Raw genomic sequence first — 18,382 nt, forward strand, 5'->3', positions numbered from 1 at the left:
CCCTGTAGAAGGTTTATATGGGGAGAAACAGAGCTCTTCTGCCAACCCCTGGTATCAACTGTCAGCCTGTGAGTAAGCCCTCTGTGAAGTGAATCCTCCAGCCCCAGTCAAGCCTTCCGAAGACTGCGGTCCTAGCTGACATCTTGACTACAACCTTATGAGAGATTCCCAAGCCAGAACTTCCCAGTTCAGTTGCCTCTAAGTTTCTGACCCACACAAACTGTGTGAAATTAATACGTGCTTCTTTTTGTTTTAAACCGCTAAGTTTTTTTAATGTTTATTTATTTTTGAGAGAGAGAGAGAGAGAGAGAGAGAGAGAGAGAGAGAGAGAACAAGGAGGGGAGGGGCAGAGAGAGAGGGAGACACAGAATCCGAAGCAGGCTCCAGGCTTTGAGCTGTCAGAGCTAGACGCGAAACTCAAACTCAAAAACTGTGAGATCATAACCTGAACTGAAGTCAGATGCTTAACCAAATGAGCCACCTAGGCACCCCTAAACCACTAAGTTTTGGTGTAATTTGTTTTGTAGCAAAGGAAAGCTAATACACTTAATTAGGCATTTAATACCCAATATTTAGAGATCCAGTGTTTATAAATTTCTCAGGGTCAGGAAATGAAAAAAGGCTCCACTTAATCCCTGTGATACACATTTATGATTTTTTGCAATTCCGTGGCCTTTGAACTCCCTTCTTGTGTTTGTGAGTTTTCTACCTTCTGAGTTTAGGAGAGATGTAGAGGCTTCCTTCCATTCCAGACTCAGAAAATGCAGAATACTTACTTTGCCAGCCCATCTGGCAGTTGTTGGACCAGTGCCCCAGGCATGATTTGTCAGGTGCACTTGTTCACAGTAATGGTATTGTAAGCTATGGCACCAATTGTGGTCCAGCAACAGTGTTCCCCTTCATTAGACTGCCCATTTCACAGTGCTGGTTTTCCAGCTTACAGAGATTCTGTGAGCTATGCATATTCCTTACTAAATTTCTTTTGTGCTTAAATCATCATTTACTCTATGCCTGCTGCATCATGGCAATGCAGTGGAAATCACAAGACCATCAGATACATCACGAGGTCGATAGGAACTTCCTGAGAGAGAGGATGACTTCATCCTTGAATCAGTCTTGAAAGGAACAATTTAATTGGCAGGAAGAAGTTGCCAATCATAATATGGAAAGAAAAAGGATCATGATATGGAAAAAAAAAAAGGGTTAACATGATATGGAAAAAAAAAAGGATCATGATATGGAAAAAAAAAAAGGATCATGATATGGAAAAAAAAAAAGGAAAAAAAAGGATCATGATATGGAAAAAAAAAAAAAGCGTCTTTAAGATAAATCATTATGGGTAGGCATCAGTGCACCTGGAGTTTGGGACCCTCAAACACTAGTGATTTTTAAATGAAATGTTTTTCAAAGTCCACGTTTTTCTACTTCAGTTGTTTTATAATTACATGTTAGCTTACTAAAAATTATTTCAAACCAAGTCATTAACTTCAAGAAACAGAAGGCATCAAGAAATGAAAAACACAATTAATTTTAAAGCCATACTAGTTAAATAAAGCAAGGGCACGTAGAAAATGAAATTTAAGCTATACACAACTTAACATAATTGAAACCAGCTGTAAAAGCAGGAGACAGTCATAAATATCAGATTTTTATATTGTTTTCCCAAGTAATTAAAAAGGCATATCTATGACAGAACTTAGATTTAATGTTTCATCTTTTTCCTCATAAACCTTTGATTAATTCTTGAGTTACAAATTCTTATAAACTCCAGTATTTTTAGGCTGGTAGACAAATCTGTAGGGAGACCAGAGGAATTACCTACATGAAGAATCAGTAAAAGTGCAGAATCACATCTTCCTATAGGTCGAACTTAGCCAGCTCTACCCCTGGCTTATTGGGTTCCTCCTTGGAAGCCCATCAGCTCTAAACTCAGTTCCTCTGCACAGCCTTACTGAATCCAGTAACTCTTGCCCTACCTTTTGGCAAGAAGTCCATTGAGTTGTCTTTTTATCTTTTATCTTTTGGAAATTCTTATTTTTAATTACACTGAGTATATGAACACATTGTTTAAAAAAATTTTTTTTAATGGTTATTTTTGAGAGGCAGAGACACAGAGAGCAAGCAGGGGAAGGGGCAGAGAGAGAGGGAGACAGAATCTGAAGAAGGCTCCAGGCTCTGAGCTGTCAGCACAGAGCCCAACACAGGCTTGAACTCACAAACCATGTGATCAAAGTCAGATGCTTAACCGACTAAGACACCCAGGCACCCTGAACACATTCTTGGTATAAAGTCCAAACATTATAGATTAAGGTAAAGCCTCTCTTCACTACTAACCATAGTTCACGTCCTCTGTTCATGCTTACAAACTTCCAGATGTTTCTCTATGCACCTATTACATTACACAGGTACAGCTGTAAAGCTCAGCCTCTACTCTGAATGTAGGAAAATCATTAATATTTAGAGGACTTATTCTGGTAGCATGAAAAACCTTGCTCCCAGTCCATCAGCCCCTTCCTTCCTCTCTTTTGACATGGCTGCATTTAAATTTGGTGGTGGTTATGGCTGTGTAATATTCCACTATATAGAGAGGCTACATCTTCCTTATCCATTCATTTATTGGTCAACTCTTAGATTGCTTCCATATCTTGACTATTGTAACTAATGCTGCAGTAAACATAGGGGTGCATATATTGAATTAGTGGGTTTTTTTTATTTGAGTAAGTACCCAGGAGTAGAATTATTACATCAGAGAGTATGTACTTACTATACATAATGTTTTGAGGAACCAGCATACTGTTTTCCACAGTACCAATTTACATTCCCACCCAGGGTACACAAGTATTCCATTTGTGAAAACATGCATGGACCTAGAGAGTATTAGAGAGTGTTACCCTGAGTGAAATTAGTCAGACTGAGGAAGACATTATTTCATCTTATGTAGAATCTAAAAAAAAAAAAAAGATAAACAAACAAACAAAAGTAGAATCAGACCTGTAAACACAGAGAACAAACTGCCAGCTGCCAGACAGGAGAGGTGTGCAGGAGACGGGAAAAATGGGTGAAGAGGAGTGGGAGATACAGGCTTCCAGGTAGAGAATGAAGAAGCCACAGGAATAAAAGCCACCACATAAGGAATGTAGTCAATGATATTATAATAGTGTCGTACAGTGAAAGATGGTAGCTACGCTTGTACGAAACATAGCATAATGTCCACCTTTGTTGAATCACTATGTTGCGCACCTGAAACTAATGTAACATTGTGTGTCAACTACACTCCATTTTTACAAATTAATTAAAGTAAAATAAAATAAAAATAAGGTACATTTAGTGGCAGTTAGAGAAGCATCTGGTCCTCTAAGTGATCTGCCCCACAGTCATCTGTGGAGAACACCCTTGTTTCCCTCAGCCTGGCTCCTTAGAACTAGACTCTGCCTTTGCCACGTCAACATGGGTAGAGTAGGAATCAGTCTCCTGGTAGTGCCTATTAAAATAAGAGAAACCCTGCAGTGCCATCCCAGTTCCCTTCTGCCCAAACCCCTCTGCTTTTCACCTCCTGAGCTCTGCCTGGGTGAGATAGTTCCCCCAAAGGAATCTATGTTCTCATCACTTGCCCCATTTTCCCTTCTCCTCTCAGCTCAAGGTGGGTTGTTGCTTTGTTTAGGTTGTGGAGAGGGTGGAGGGAGAAGACTCAGAATTCTCTTTCTTCCCCTAAGAGAATTTACACTGTTGAAAGAGAGAGTTAGGAAGAAACATATTTGTGACATTCCTACCTTCTGTCCAAATATACATTTCTGCTAAGATGATGAGCCTAAGATGGCCAAGCGTGAAATGAAAGGGGATGAGGAGAGAGTGGAATTGTTAGAAAGGTATTTTTAAAAAGTTGGTTTTTTACCTACTGTACATAAACTATATCATCCTAGATGTATTATTCTATAACTTGCTTTTTCTTCTTTATTCGGTATGCCTTGAAAATATTTCCATGTTGTTACATATAGCTCCACATTATTCATTCAGTTTCCACTTACTGAGTCCCAATTATGTGCCAGGGGCTGCATATACAGCAATGGAAAAATAGACTAAGTCTCTATTCTTGTTATGCTTACATGTTAGAAAGGAAGAAAGACAATAGTCAAATATGCATGTGCGTGAGTAATATAACATGGAGTGATGGGTACAAGGGGAAAGAAAGTGGGATAAAGGAGTAGAAACAGAGGTGGTGTTTTAGACAGAGAGGTCTCCTCCACAGAGGCAACCTCATTCTTTTTAGCTCCTATGTAGCCTAGCGTGAAATTGCCCTTCAGAAGGATAGCGAAGTTTGTTTCCCATTTTTTGATGTTGCAAATCATGTTGTAATATTACCTCCTTGTGCACATGAACAATAGTACTTTGAGTAGGTGCTGAAAAACAGAGATATTGGGTCATCCTTGCAAACTGCTGTCTGAAACAGCTGTACTGATCTTTACACCCATCAGAAACTGTTTGTTTCCCATACCTCTCTTAGTTAATACTATCAAAAATTATTGGTTTTACTGATCTGATGCATCCCCAAAAAATGGAGTCTTGGATTTTTCTTTCTTTTTTTTTTTTTTTTTGGTAATTAGCTCTTCCCTTTACCACTTACGTTGAGTATGCTTTCACATGTTTATTAGACATTTATAGTTCCTATCTCATAAAATGGCTATTCATATCTTTTACCCATATTTCTATGGGATTTCTTGCTTTTCTCTTGATTTGTTGAGGCTAATGTACTGAAACTAGTAATATTTTGTCTTACATATGTTGCAAATGTTTCCTCTCATTCTTATTTATCCTTTTAATGATTATACCTTTATCCTTCTTTATTATGTTGAATTTTTTTTTATTTTTTTAGTTTTTATTTATTTTTTAACTTTATTTTTTATTTTTTTAAATTTACATCCAAGTTAGTTAGCATATAGTGAAGCAATGATTTCAGGAGTAGATTCCTTAATTCCCCTTACCCATTTAGCCCATCCCCTCTCCCACAACTCCTCCAACAACCCTCAGTTTGTTCTCCATATTTGAGTCTCTTCTGTTTTGTCCCCCTCCCTGTTTTTGTATTATTTTTGTTTCCCTTCCCTTATGTTCATCTGTTTTGTCTCTTAAAGTCCTCATATGAGTGAAGTCGTGTGATTTTTGTCTTTCTCTGACTGACAAATTTCACTTAGCATAATACCCTCCAGTTCCATCCCCATAGCTGCAAATGGAAAGATTTCATTCTTTTTGATTGCCAAGTAATACTCCATTATATATATATATATATATATATATATATATATATATATATATATTCTATATCTCCACATCTTCTTTATCCATTCATCCATTGATGGACATTTGGGCTCTTTCCATACTTTGGCTATTGTTGATAGTGCTGCTATAAACATGGGGGTACATGTGTCCCTTCAAAACAGCACACCGGTATCTCTTGGATAAATACCTAGTAGTGCAATTGCTGGGTTGTAGGGTAGTTCTATTTTTAGTTTTTTGAGGACCCTTCATACGGTTTTCCAGAGTGGCTGCACCAGCTTGCATTGCCACCAAAATGCAAAAGAGATCCTCTTTCTCCGCATCCTCGCCAACATACATTGTTGCCTGAGTTGTTAATGTTAGCCATTCTAACAGGTATAAGGTAGTATCTCATTGTGGTTTTGATTTGTATTTCCCTGATGATGAGTAATGTTGAGCATTTTTTCATGTGTCGGTTGGCCATCTGGATGTCTTCTTTGGAGAAGTGTCTATTCATGTCTTTTGCCCATTTCTTCACTGAATTATTTGTTTTCTGGGGTGTTAAGTTTGATAAGTTCTTTGTAGATTTTGGATACTAACCCTTTATCTGATGTGTCATTTGCAAATATCTTCTCCCATCCTTTTGGTCACCATTGAGTTTTGCTGATTGTTTTCTTCGTTGTGCAGAAGGTTTTTATTTTGAGGAGGTCCCAGTAGTTCATTTTTTGCTTTTGTTTCCCTTGCCTCCAGAGACGTGTTGAGTAAGAAGTTGCTGCAGCCAAGATCAAAGAGGTTTTTGCCTGCTTTCTCCTTGAGGATTTTGATGGCTTCCTGTCTTACATTGAGGTCTTTCATCCATTTTGTGTTTATTTTTGTGCATGGTGTAAGAAAGTGGTCCAGGTTCATTCTCCTGCATGTCACTGTTTTCCCAACACCACGTGCTGAGGAGACTGTCTTTATTCCACTGGATATTCTTTCCTGCTTTGTCAAAGATTAGTTGGCCCTAAGTTTGTGGGTCCATTTCTGGGTTCTCTATTCTGTTCCATTGATCTCAGTATCTGTTCTTGTGCCAGTACCATACTGTCTTGATGATTACAGCTTTGTAGTATAGCTTGAAGTCTGGGATTGTGATGCCTCCTGCTTTGGTTTTCTTTTTCAAGATCGCTTTGGCTATTCAGGGTCTTTTCTGGTTCCATACAAATTTTAGAATTATTTGTTCTCACTCTGTGAAGAATGCTGGTGTTACTTTCATAGGGATTGCATTGAATATGTAGATTGCTTTAGGTGGTATTGACATTTTAAAAATATTTTTTCTTCTTATCCAGGAGCATGGAATCTTTTTCCATTTCTTTGTGTCTTCTTCAATTTCTTTCATAAGCTTTCTATAGTTTTCAGTGTATAGATTTTTCACCTCTTTGGTTAGATTTATTCCTAGGTATTTTATGAGTTTTGGTGCAAATGTAAATGGGATCGATTCCTTGATTTCTCTTTCTGTCGCTTCATTGTTGGTGTATGGGAATGCAACCTATTTCTTTGTGTTGATTTTATATCCTGCAAGTTTGCTGAATTCATGGATCAGTTCTAGCAGTTTTTGGTGGAATCTTTTGGGTTTTCCATATAGAGAATCATGTCATCTGTGAAGAGTGAAAGTTTGACCTCCTCCTGGCCAATTTGGATGCCTTTTATTTCTTTGTGTTGTGTGATTGCAGAGACTGATTTCCAATACTATGTTGAATAACAGTGGTGAGAGTGGACATCCCTGTCTTGTTCCTGACCTTAGGGGGGAAGCTCTCAGTTTTTCCCCATTAAGGATGATATTAGCGTTGGGTCGTTCATATATGGCTTTTATGAGCTTGAGATATGCTCCTTCTATCCCTACTTTCTTGAGGGTTTTTATCCAGAAAGGATGCTGTATTTTGTCAAATGCTTTCTCTGCATCTATTGAGGGGATCATATAGTTCTTGTCCTTTCTTTTATTGATGTGATGAGTCACATTAATTGTTTTGTGGATATTGAACCAGCCCTTCATCCCAGGTATAAATCCCACTTGGTCGTGGTGAATAATTTTTTTAATGTATTGTTGGTTATGGTTGGCTAATATTTTGTTGAGGATTTTTACATCCATGTTCATCAGGGAAATTGGTCTATAGTTCTCCTTTTTAGTGAGGTCTCTGTCTGGTTTTGGAATCAAGGTAATTCTGGTTTCATAGAAAGAGTTTGGAAGTTTTCCTTCCATTTCTATTTTTTGGAATAGTTTCAAGAAAATAGGTGTTAACTCTTCCTTAAATGTTTGGTAGAATTCCCCTTGGAAGCCATCTGGTCCTGGACTCTTGTTTTTTGGGAGATTTTTGATTACTAATTCCATTTCCTTACTGGTTATGGGTCTGTTCAAATGTTCTATTTATTCCTGTTTCAGTTTTGGTAGTGTATATGTTTCTAGGAATTTGTCGTTTCTTCCAGATTGCCCATTTTATTGGGATATAATTGCTCATAATATTCTCTTATTATTGTTTGTATTTCTGCTGTGTTGGCTGTGATCTCTCCTTTTTCATTCTTGATTTTACTTATTTGGGTCCTTTCCTTTTTCTTCTTGATCAAACTGGCTAGTGGTTTATCAATTTTGTTAATTCTTTCAAAGAACCAGCTTCTGGTTTCATTGATCTGTTCTACTGTTTTTCTTGGTTTTGATAGCATTAATTTCTGTTCTAATCTTTATTATTTCCTTTCTTCTTCTGGTTTTGGGTTTTATTTGCTGTTCTTTTTCCAGCTCCTTAAGGTGTAAGTTTAGGTTGCGTATCTGAGATCTTTCTTCTTTAGGAAGGCCTGGATTGCTATATACTTTCCTCTTATGACTGCCTTTGCTGCATCCCAGAGGTTTTGGGTTGTGGTACTATCATTTTCATTGACTTCCGTATACTTTTTAATTTCCCCTTTAACTGCTTGGTTAGCCCATTCATTCTTTAGTAGGATGTTCTTTAGTCTCTAAGTATTTGTTACCTTTCCAAATTTTTTCTCGTGGTTGATTTAGAGTTCCATAGCATTGTGGTCTGAAAATATGCATGGTATGATCTCGATCTTTTTGTACTTACGTAGGGATGATTTGTGTCCTAGTATATCGTTTATTATGAAGAACGTTCCATGTACACTGGAGAAGAATGTATATTCTGTTGTTTTAGGATGAAATGTTCTGAATATATCTGTTAAGTCCATCTGGTCCAATGTGTCATTCAAAGCCATTGTTTCCTTGTTGATTTTTTGATTAGATGATATGTCCATTGCTGTGTGGGGTGTTGAAGTCTCCTACTATTATGGTATTACTATCAATGAGTTTCTTTATGTTTGTGATTAATTGATTTATATATTTGCGTGCTCTCAAATTTGGTGCATAGATGTTTACAATTGTTAGGTCTTCTTGGTCTATCGACCCCTTGATTATGATATAATGCCATTCTGCATCTCTTGATACAGACTTTATTTTGAAGTCTAGATTGTTTGATATAAGTATGGCTACTCTGGCTTTCTTTTGTCGACCATTAGCATGATAGATGGTTCTCCATTCCTTTATTTTCAATCTGAAGGTGTCTTTAGGTCTAAAATGGGTCTCTTGTAAACAGCATATAGACGGATCTTATTTCCTTATCCATTCTGTTACCCTATGTCTTTTGATTGGAGCATTGAGTCCATTGATGTTTAGAGTAAGTACTTAAAGATATGAATTTATTGCCATTATGATGTTTGTAGAGATGGAGTTTCTGGTGGTGTTCTCTGGTCCTTTCCAATCTTTTGTTGCTTTTATATATATATATATATATATATATATATATATATATATATATAATATATATAATATATATGTATATATATTAAATATATATAATATATATAATATATATGTATTTATATTAAATATATATATAAATATAAGTATATTTATATTTATATTTATATTTATATTTATATTTATATTTATTTTAATCTTTTCTCCCCTCAGAGTCCCCCTTAAAATTTCTTGCAGGGCTGGTTTAGTGGTCACAAACTCCTTAATTTTTTTTGTCTGGGAAACTTTTTATCTCTCCTATTTTGCATGACAGCCTTGCTGGATAAAGAATTCTTGGCTGCATATTTTTCTGATTCAGCACACTGAATATATCCTGCCACTCCTTTCTGGCCTGCCAAGTTTCTGTGGATAGGTCTGCTGCAAACCTGATCTGTCTTCCTTTGTAGGTTAGGGAGTTTTTTTCCCTTGCTGTTTTCATGATTCTCTCCTTGCCTGAGTATTTTGTGAATTTGACTATGATATGCCTTGTTGATGGTCAGTTTTTGTTGAATCTAATGGGAGTCCTCTGTGCTTCCTGGATTTTGTTGTCTGTGTCTTTCCCCAGGTTAGGAGTTTTCCGCTATGATTTGATCACATAACCCTCCTACCCCTATTTCTCTCTCTTCCTCCTCTGGGACCCCTATGATTTTGATGTTGTTCCTTTTTAATGAGTCACTGATTTCTCTAATTCTTAAATCGTGCTCTTTTGCCTTAATCTCCCTCTTTTTTTCCTGCTTCATTATTCTCCATAAGTTTGTCCTCTATATCACTGATTATCTGCTTTGTCTCGTCCATCCTTGCCGCCGCTGCATCCATCCATGATAGCAGCTCAGTTATAACATTTTTAATTTCATTCTGGCTATTTTTTACTTCTTTTATCTCTGTAGAAGGGTGTTCTAATCTATTTTTGACTCGAGCTAGTATTCTTATTATCGTGATTCTAAATTCTGGTTCAGACGTCTTGTTTGTATCTGTGTTTGTTAAATCCCTGGCTGTCATTTCTTCGTGCTCTTTCTTTTGGGTGAATTCTTTCATTTTGTCATTTTGAAGGGAGAAAGGGCATTAATGAGGTAGAAAAATTGAAATTAAAAAAATTAAAATTAAAAAAATGTTAAAATTAAAAATTAAACACACACACACACACAAATTGAATAGATGATGCTAGATCCTAGCTGTGTTTTGGTCTGGGTGTTGAAAGTGGCTTGTCAGATTAGAGAAATGAAAAAAAAGTGGAAGGGAGAAAAAAGAAAAAAAAAAGGAAATCATTTTAGAAATTGAAAAAATGAATACATTACAGTAGACTAAAATGAGATGATGTGGGTAAAATAGAATTTGAAAAAATATACACAAAAGTAGAGAATATAGTAGAAAAAAATTAAAGAAAAATATTTTAATAAAAATTAAAAAGAAATATGATTTTTTTAATTTTATGTATTTAAGAAAAAAGAAAAGAAACAAAAAAGAGAAAAAAGATAAAAAAAGAAAAGAAAAAAAGAAATCGTTTGAAAATTTGAAAAAGTGGATACACTGTAGTAGACTGAAATAAAATGATGGGAGTAAGATAGACTTTGAAAAAATTGACATAAAAGCAAAAAATATAGTAATAAAAATTAAATAAAAATATTTTTATTTTTATTTTTTATTTTTTTTTCAACGTTTATTTATTTTTGGGGCAGAGAGAGACAGAGCATGAACGGGGGAGGGGCAGAGAGAGAGGGAGACACAGAATCGGAAACAGGCTCCAGGCTCTGAGCCATCAGCCCAGAGCCTGACATGGGGCTCGAACTCACAGACCGTGAGATCGTGACCTGGCTGAAGTCGGATGCTTTAACCAACTGCGCCACCCAGGCGCCCCAAATAAAAATATTTTTAAAGAAACTGAAAGTAAAAATGAAGTTTTTCTCTTTCTGCATTCAAGAAACAGAAAAGAAATGAAAAAGAGAAAAAAAGAAAAAGAAAGAAAAAAAGGAAATTGTTTGAAAATTTAAAAAGGTGAGTACACTGAAGTAGACTAAAATAATATGATGGAAGTAAAGTAGAATTTGAAAAAATTTATACAAAATTTAAAAATATAGTAATAAAAATTAAAGACAGATATTTTTAACAAGAATTGAAAATAAAAATGAGGTTTTTTTCTGTCTGTATTTAAGAAAAAGAAAAGAATTGGAAAAGAGAAAAAGGAAAAAGAGAAAAAAAAATTGAATAGATGAACCTGCTAACAGTTTGAAGTAGGACTGAAATTGTTTCATTTTCCCCTAGAGGTCAGTCCACGTACCTCTTTACAGTCCATAAATTAAGCTGGGGGTGACATTTGTGTTCTTGAAGAGCGAAGTTGGCCCAGTTGGGCGGGGCTCGGTGTAACAGCTCTGCTCTCCACTAGATGGCGCTGCTAGCCTACTGGGGTGGATTGTTGCAGTGCTTGTAGGTGCGCATGCGCATGCGCGGCAGCGGTGAAAATGGCGCCACCCAGCTACCCAGTGTGTTCTCCTGGATCAGCAATTGCACACCGGTCCTCCGTCTTCAGCTCTCATCCACTCCGTGCTTTCCCACTCTCCATGACCAGGCCCCAGGCTGTACCTCTCTCCCAACTTTTGTCTCAGATGTGGCTGTTTTCCCTGGCCTCTTCCGAAGGACTGCAGCTTTGACCCGTTCCGATCCTCTGAGGGAGAGTCTCACCGAGCAATGGCCAAATGAGCAATGGCCAAATGTCAGCTGCACCCAGGAACACCTGCTGGACCCTGCTGTTGCTGGTGCCCTGAGACTGCAGCCAGGTGCCAGCCCGCCCCCAAAAAAGATTGCAAGACAGTGTAGCATCAGCATTTCAGGGATTATGGAAAATCACAACACACATCTGGCACCAAGCTTCACCCTCAATGACCTTGCTCCAGCACCAGTGAATGTGGCTGCCTTCCGGGGTCTGCTGGGACCAGGTGGCTTCAACAGGCTCTACCAAATGTCTTTCCAGCAGTGGAACCACTTTTCCCTGTGTGGCCCAAGAACCTCCTGGACCCCACTCTGTTCCTGGGGATTCACCTTTTCCACCAGAGCACCGCCGGGTATCGAGCTGCAGAGTTGCAGACTTTGCACTCCCCTTGTTTACAGTCTTAATGGAATTTAAACCCTCTTCTTTCTCCTTTCTCCCTTTTTAGTTTAGTCCCTGTGGCTGTTTCCAATTTTCCACTTTCTCTCCAGCTGCTTTTGGGGAGGAGTGCTTTTCCCATATGCTCCCCACCTCCCCAGTGTCTGTCCTCTCTCTGCCCACAAAAGGGGTTCCCTACATTTCACGGCTTCTTGCTCCCCAAGTTCAACTCTTTGTGTCGCATACCTGCTGAATTCTGTGGCTCAGGTTGTGCAGACTGTTGTGTTAATCTTCCAATCAGTTTTCTAGGTGTGTAGGATGTTTTAGTGTTGATCTGACTGTATTTCATGGAGGCCAGACACACACAAAAAGCTTCCATGCTGTTCTGCCATCTTGGCTCCTCCCCCTATTATTTTGAATTTTTAAATTCAAATTCAGCATACATTTATTGAGTACTCACTCTGTAAAAGACGATGTGCTAGGCCCTTTGGAAAATATAAAAATAGTTGAGACTGGACATCTGCCCTCATGGATCTCATAATCCAGTGGTGGGGACACATGTACCCAAATATCTGTAAATCCAAGGGTCTTAAAAATCCACAAAGTACTATAAAAAAAAGTACTATGGTGGGGCAATGTCTAGTTCAGAACATGACCTATGGTAATGTTTCACAGATGCAATAGCATTGAAGAGACAGCGGTCTTTCTAAAGGCAGGGAGAGGTAAACGTCTTCATCACAGGAAGAACAGCACAAGCCAGGCAGAAAATGTAGCCATGAAGGATGAGGAGAAATTTCAAATTTCTGGAAAAGCTGGATAGTGGCAATGTACATAGGAATAAGAGGAGTCAAGTCAGTGGAAGATCAGATTCAAAAGGTAGGGTGGAACTATCTTAATCTGGTATCCATACATTTAAAAAATGCAGTAATAAATTCAATCTCCTTGTAAAGAACAATGCTGACTGTGAGAAGTTAACTAAAGATCTGGAGTGACTGGGAGAACATGGATGGTGTCTCCCGAAAGCTTGACAACAGCATGAAGATGGACGCTCTGCGGTCCTCCAGGTGCGTGCGTGCACACTGCCTGTGTATCTGCTGGTTTCTGCTGGCCAAAGAGAGCCCTTGCCTAAGAACAGCTGCACTTGGCAAGTCTTGAGTCTGTTTCACCATCCTGCAGAGGTAGGAGTTGGATAGTTTATGTGCTATGACTTCACAGTCCTCTGGGGAGGCTGCCAAAGAAAGCATGTTTTGGATAGGAATCTGAAAAAAAGTAAAAAAATAAAATAAAATAAAAATAAAAATTTGAAATACCCGAGGCGAGTTTGGCTTAGAGATAAGGTTTCACATCCAGCTCCTCCCTAGGCTTCGCCATTTAATCATCCTCCAGGACACGGGGGCTGCCATGGATAGTGATTAGGACTCCTTGGGCTGCATCAGCAAACACCCTCCTTTGATAGGCAGTTGGAAGGTAATGGGACTTGGGTTTTAGTTGCAAGGGAATGGTGGAAAATGTTACAAAAAGCCGACCTCCTTTGCCCCCATTGAAATGGCTGCCTTTCTCTGCACATTTTATGTTGCTTTGGAGAGAATTACAAAAGACAGATGCTTCTTGCTGGAATGTTAGTTGTTTCATCTTTCTTTCTAGTCCCAAGACATTTACTGTAGTTTCTTGGAACAGACATCTTGAGCCACGCCTTCGTTTTCAAATGTCTTGTAAATGGTGTTGTGTTGGGATTTTCCATAATATGGAATACGGGAAAGTCTGTGGGAGAGTGTTTTGGGTGTTTTTGTTGTTGTTGTTGTTTTGCTTTTAAGGTATTATGTCGTAGATGGTGTCCTCAGGCCAAAAGCCTCAAATTGGGAGTGCATAAACTGTAAATAAACTGTAAGCTGCTGTCGTCAGACATGAAATACATAACCTGGTCTGGCCTCTTGGGCTTCAGCCAGGTGTACAGAGATGCTTATGTCCATTTCAATGATCGCTAGCAATACACAAAATAATCTTCGCAATTGCATGATCTATTTTTACAATAACCATAAAGGAGAACTGCTTTGTCTTCAGGTTCTGAGGTCCCTATGGAGCCTCAGAAAGCAGCAGAGTAGACAACATGCCCTTCAGAAACATAGTAAAACTTGTGTGTTAGCTACAAACCACCCTGCTCAATAGGTCTGTTGCTCTCTCTTTTCATAAAGATAACGTGTTTCATAAAGGTAATGAGATACAAGAGAAACTAGCAAGGGGGCAAGCTCAGTTGGTTAAGTGTCCAACTTCAGCTCAGGTCATGATCTCATGGTTCATGGGTTCGAGCCCCATGTTGGGTTCTGTGTTGACAACTTAGAGCTAGGAGCCTGCTTTGGATTCTGTGTCTCCCTCTCTCTCTGTCCCTCCACCATTTGTGCTCTGGTCTCTCTGTCTCAAAAATAAAATAAAAACATTTTTAAAAATTATTAAAAATTATAAAAAAAGAAACTAACAAGATGTGATGTACTCAAGCATTTTCATCATGTTAAGGCACAAGAGTAAATAATTAATGTCATAAATAACCTCATTTTCCCAGGAGGATCACATTCTTATTAACAGGCAAATCACAACAGCAATTTGGAAAGCGATTCATTTCTCTGCTCCTAAAGAATCTTAACATTTGGTGGGCCTTCACAAATCTTTTTGTTTTAGTGTATCTTGTTTAAATTAATTTCTTCTGATTTGGAGACTGTGTACATTTTTTTCTCGCCCTCTTGTTAAATTTTCAAATTGTCTTGATTAGTCCCATGGCCTCCCCACTACCTGTGCAGAGATGATCACTTCCCCCCTCTCTAGTGATTGCCATACTCTACGGAGCTCTCTCCTCAATGCATGGGAACTTCAAGGTAGAGGACATAACTGGAAAAGGAAATCTATGTCTGTGGCTGTCTGTGTGTGGGGTTTTTGTATTTTAGGTAGGAGAGATGTTTTAGGGCAGAACACACTATGAACTTTTTTTTTTTTTTTAACATTTCTATGTGTGTATAAAAGACATTTGAAAACAGGGATGAATAGCAAGGCTTTGTGTTTCTATAGCATTTTCCCCAAGGACGTTCATAAATTTATAAAGACTATCCTCAAAACCCTCTCTTCAGCTGGGTTAAGAGCAAGAATTATTTCCTTATTTAATTAGAGGAAACCAAAATAAGGAGAAGTAGCTCAACTTTGCAGGCTTTACCCTGCTTAGAAGCTGAGTCCCGCCCTTTGGAGATGAGTGACATCATCCCGCCAACCCACTGCCTCTCTAGGCTGAGCTCCCCTGCCTCTCTTTGGTTCTCCACTGTGTATAAGCCAATGTTCTTGGCTCCTTATTTGATCTTAAAATCAGTGTTGGGTGAATCAGTCAGAAGATTTGGACATTCTGTTCAGAAAATGTTATAAATTCATCAAGATTTGCTTGATCTGCAAAACGCTCCTGGCATTCTCAATAGAATAGCAGTCTTGTGTCCCCAGATGACTTTCTGATATGTAGGACTTGTATGGGATGATACAGTCTCCCCATTGCCCTGAGACGTGCTCTGTCACAGCCCCCTGCCTTCATCCATGTTGTCTTCTCTCCTACCATGACTTTCTTCCCTGCCCTTGTCCACCTACAGCATTCCTGTGCATCTTTTAGAACTCAGCTTGACTGTTACTATCTTCTCCACTAAGTCTTTCCAGGCATTCTCCAGTTCTGCTTCCTTACTAAAGTTCCAGGTTTTGTTCAGGTCTCTATTCATTCCTCTCTGACTAAAATATGTGCCACGTGAAAGGTGCTGACTTTAGCCCAGCTGCACAAAAGACCTATCATCATAAGCATGATCTCAGTCTCTTTGCCAGAGATTGGATAAAGAATTGTCCTGTGGTCTTGGCCAATCAGACAAGAGAGGAAACAAGTGGGGGTGGGGGCTGGGGAAGGCTGTTCATCCTCATGAGTAAGATGGGATTTGAGGAAGAGGAGGTCAGCCCTCTTCCTCTGGACATGATGTATGGTCTGTGGCTGCCATCTTCTCACTTCCAACCTGAGGATGAAGCAAACACTGACGATGGCAGAGCACAGATGAGCATAAAATCTAGGCCTTTCAAAGTTTCATACAACTATTGAAACAACTAGGCTTGAAGTTGGTTCTACTCCTGGATGCCTTCCTCTATAAAATAATAAAGGTCTTTTTTGATTAAGTCAGAATACTGCTTTCTGTTTATTGCAGCTGAAAGCCTCCTAACTCACCCAATGCTTTTCCTGACCTACAGCCCACACATTCAGTCAGAATTGAGTATTCCTTCCTTTGATTGCCATGGCACTGGGTACATACCTCTATTACAGCATCAGTACTGGACTTTAATGATCTGCCTTTCCTTGCTGGCTTCTTGTCATCTCTCACTTTAAATTTTAAATCCCAGACCAGTTTCTTGGTCACCCTTGGTTTCTCATCACCAGTCCTGCCAACTGCTGCCTTCTATATACTGTTTTCCCCAGGATGTGGGTAGAGTTCCTTCTTCCTTCACTTCTAAATCACCATTAATCACATAAAGGCTGTTGTTTATAACAGACTTTAAATGTTAACAGAGAGGCATCCTTCATTCTAAAATTCTTTATCTACCTTATCATGGAAACTTTGACCGACCAACTCTCTTTTTGTATCTAAGACCTAGTCTACTTCTTCATTGACCTGATTCCTCAAGGGCCTCTCCAAATTCCAATCACTAGAGCCCCAAAACACTTTTTAAAAAATTATGCTGATCATTTTAGTTCCCATGATTTTGGTATCCCCAATGCATTCCACAAGCTGAGCTTTACCTTTCCTTCTCAAACTGTTGGTGTATTTCCCTAAACAAGATTTTCTCTGAACAAAAAACCACAATTTCCTCTTCTGCCTCTTCTCTTGCTTCCAGATTATAGAAAGGACTGAAGTGCGATTTAAACAAGCAATTTTAAAAATTTATCCATTGTGCTTGTATTCTCAAAGTGCAGATGTGATAGATATCCTTAGCATGTGGTGACACTCAATTTTTAATAGTAGCATCCAGTCCTTCCTTGAAGATAGCAATTAATCTCATGAGTATTTCATGTGTTATTTCACTTTTTCATTTTGTCATCTTTTTTAATACTCCCATAAATTCCCTCTTGAACCCCAACTCTCACTCCAAATAAAACAAAGTGTAAAGTCCACATTATGGGCGCTCTCATCAGCAAGCAAATCAAGTTCACACTCCAGCTGGCTTCTTAGTGACACCCAACAGTTACTTAACTCTGAGTGCCTTAGTTTCCTGTTTTGTGAAACAAGGAAGTCAGCCTACTTATCTGTAGCTTCCTTCCAGCTTTAGAATACCACATAGGCCTCTAAAAAGTCATGGGAGATGAGACATGGGATTGGACACAAGAAGTAGAAAAGGCCAGCTAATTTTATTTGTAGTCCCAGCCATCTGCTGCTATTAACGCTAACAAGCAGCTGTTTGCTCTTTAGTGATCAAGGCTCAAGACCCCATTTAAGAAATAAGTAAGTACTGGGGCGCCTGGGTGGCGCAGTCGGTTAAGTGTCCGACTTCAGCCAGGTCACGATCTCGCGGTCCGTGAGTTCGAGCCCCGCGTCGGGCTCTGGGCTGATGGCTCAGAGCCTGGAGCCTGTTTCCGATTCTGTGTCTCCCTCTCTCTCTGCCCCTCCCCCGTTCATGCTCTGTCTCTCTCTGTTCCAAAAATAAATAAATAGACGTTGAAAAAAAAAAGAAATAAGTAAGTACTAATCTTGGTTTAACCACCAAGAGATTCTCACATGTCCTTTTTCCTGAAATGAGACTGTTAATATCCACCCTTATCTCATTTAATAAAAAAAAAAAAGTTTCTACTAAAATTAAGTGGCAAGAGTAGTGCAATTCAAGTTTTAGAACCAAAAATTTTTTTTCTCCTTAATTTTAACAATTTTTCCTTCCTTCTGTAATTGTCCCCAAATTACCCAAGTAGACATAAAGAATTCGTAAATGGACAGGCAGTTGTCTGGAAAAATTAAAGAAAGGATTACTGTCTGAATTTAGATTTTAGCTTGCTTCAAAATGTTAAAAGAATTAAGTTGAAGCACCATCTAGTGGCTCTCCACTGTGCTTTGCTAAAGGTTGCTCCCAATTTCCCTCAATTTCAGATGACACTTAATTTATTGGGCATATATATGCATATATGTGCTTAGAAAAGAAAAAAAATGTTTTTTATCTTTATGCAAGGGTGGATAAAGAAGTTGAGAGACAGT

Source organism: Leopardus geoffroyi, chromosome C2 (genome assembly GCF_018350155.1).
Source record: "Leopardus geoffroyi isolate Oge1 chromosome C2, O.geoffroyi_Oge1_pat1.0, whole genome shotgun sequence".
NCBI lineage: Eukaryota > Metazoa > Chordata > Mammalia > Carnivora > Felidae > Leopardus > Leopardus geoffroyi.